General features: G+C 46.5%; 1 protein-coding gene and 1 long non-coding RNA gene across 2 annotated transcripts in view; one reads left to right on the forward strand and one right to left on the reverse strand.

Moving 5' to 3' along the window:
• Nucleotides 1-2,232, forward strand: part of BLVRA (biliverdin reductase A) — a 34,403-nt gene that overhangs the window by 16,122 nt on the left and 16,049 nt on the right. The gene's annotated exons all lie outside the window — the stretch shown is intronic.
• Nucleotides 308-2,232, reverse strand: part of LOC108446829 — a 67,814-nt gene continuing 65,889 nt past the window's right edge. The window contains exon 4 of the long non-coding RNA XR_001862141.1: nt 308-471. This is a non-coding gene — a long non-coding RNA (uncharacterized LOC108446829). The remainder of the gene's footprint in view (nt 472-2,232) is intronic.

A 2,232-nucleotide genomic window follows, 5' to 3' on the forward strand; every position in this document is an offset into this window, starting at 1 on the left:
GTGCTCGTGCCCGCAGACAGGAGGCCCCCCCGGCCCCCGCTGGCTCCGCCAGCTCCGCATGGAGAGGAGAAGGACCCACCTGTCCCCAGAAGCCGCGCTGGATGGGTTTAGCTGTGAGCAGTCCATGGCTGGTTTTAGCTGCCTGTGGCTCTGGGACAGTCCCCCCCAGCGACCCAGGGTCCGTGCCACAGTGTTGGGAAAGGGGGAAAGGGGCAGTGGTCCCGGCCCGGCGGGGCCTGAAGGCTTGGAGCCACCCCCACCTTCCAGCAGGCGAGCTCCGACAAAAGGGGCAGTCCCGCCTTTCTGTGCGGTTTAAATATGTAAATTGTGAGAAGCGTAATTGGTCTTAAAGACTGTCCATCAACTCAGGGTCAACCCAATACACTCACCAGGTGCAGATGATTTTTCATCCAGCAACAAGTCCAGTCAGGTTTTTTCATTAGGGGGAAAGATCAGGCTGAATCCAACAGCCTGAAAGAGGCAAGACTTCTATAACCTCGATCAATATTTAGGCTTGAAACATGTTCCAAGCACATGCACACAGGGCACACATACACGCCATGTATATATGTATGTGCATATGTGCATGTCCAGACACACAGATCACAGACAGAGCACTCACAGAAACACAGACAGCACCAGCAGTCTCATCCTGCTTGCCTCTCTGGCTGAGCAGGGTGAAGGTCTGCTAGTGAGGGTGTATATGTATGTTCACATGTACAACGTGGGTCCCTCCAGCAGCCAGGCTCAGACACTCGTGGTTCAACTGCTGAGTATGCAAAAGTGAATTAACCTTGACAACGGTATTTTCAGATTAAGTACTTATCTGTGAGGCTTCTGCTACTCTTAGGATACATGTGGCACTTGAAGCAGTACACTTTAAACCACCAGGCTGGGAGTGCTTCAGGAAAGCCTCCTGCATCAGTGTTATGCTATTACCTGTGATATTAGTTACAAAATATTTTGATTTCTGATGTGAGTCATTCATTCATATTTGTGGGAACAAGGGTTTGAAAACTGCAGGAAAAATGCATGAGGCTTACTGAAATTCTTCATATAACACGAGAGAAGGTACTTGTTCTCAATCTGTATTGTCTAGACATGCTATGAAAAATTTTCTTGAAGGGGAGGTAATTCCTAAGTTCTGTCTTTTATCTTGCTTCTGCACTCACTTGTCATGGCATTTGTGATGTTGCACAAAGCAGAGGTAAGCCTCGCTTTCCTTATGCTTACCTCAGTGAGTATTGGCAGTTTTGAGATGTAGGGTCCCACTTGTGATTGCACTGGGTGATGGATTTCTTTGGACTTACTCCATTGTTTGTTTTGCTGCTGAATATTCCTGCTTTGCTGCTAAATTTTTTGGGTATAGAGCACTTTTTTTTTTTTTTTAATTGCTACAGGGTGGCCTACCTCTAATGTAGGAAATACCCACTAGAAGCGCAGCAAGCTCAAGAGCAGAGGGTGGATGGTACAATGATATATTGGTGTAGAATAAATGATCCCCTTCAGCTATTTGCCTTTCTCAGCTCTTTCTCTGTGTCATGCAGGGCTCATCTCCCCCGGGAAAAGGAGCCACTTGTGCTGTCAGTGGGGAAGAGCTCCCACAGCAGTCAGTGGCAGCCACCATCCCCCTTGTCCCAGTTCAGAGGGGACCTCTGGTGAGGCTGGCAGGGGTGCCTGCAACCCGGCCAGGGTGGGTGCTGCTGGGATGTGGGAGGCATTCCTCAGTCACAGTGTGTGAGCATGAAAGATATCTCCTAATCTTCTCATCAGCCCCTTTGCTTTCATACAGCCAGTTAGGAAAGAGTCGAGAAAATGCTTTTGGGAACTGGCCGATATACTGTTATATCACTTACAGTATGACTTTTTTTTGGTATGACAGGAGCCAAAGTTCAGCTGCCTTGAAAATGCCTCTGAAAGTTTTTGTCAATGCTTTGACAGAGGTCACTGATTTTAAGAAAAAGGTGTGAAAGGCAGGCACAGCAGTTTAAAATTTGGGTTTCCTACTTCATCATTTTTGAATTTGGAAGATAATTGTAGCTGTTATGCTCTTGTAAAGGTTTGAAAGAAGAAGTAAATTTTTATATATTCATGTGGACTCTCAGATGAGAATTCTCTATTCTGCTCTTACTTGATTTGTAACAGTTCTGAAAAATACCTGATTTACTTTTTTCCCTGAGCAGCTGCAGATTTTGGTGTGTGAGCAAAATAAGGGTAATAAAAAGCCACAGC

Source organism: Corvus brachyrhynchos, unplaced genomic scaffold (genome assembly GCF_000691975.1).
Source record: "Corvus brachyrhynchos isolate BGI_N302 unplaced genomic scaffold, ASM69197v1 scaffold94, whole genome shotgun sequence".
In the NCBI taxonomy this organism is placed as follows: Eukaryota; Metazoa; Chordata; class Aves; order Passeriformes; family Corvidae; genus Corvus; species Corvus brachyrhynchos.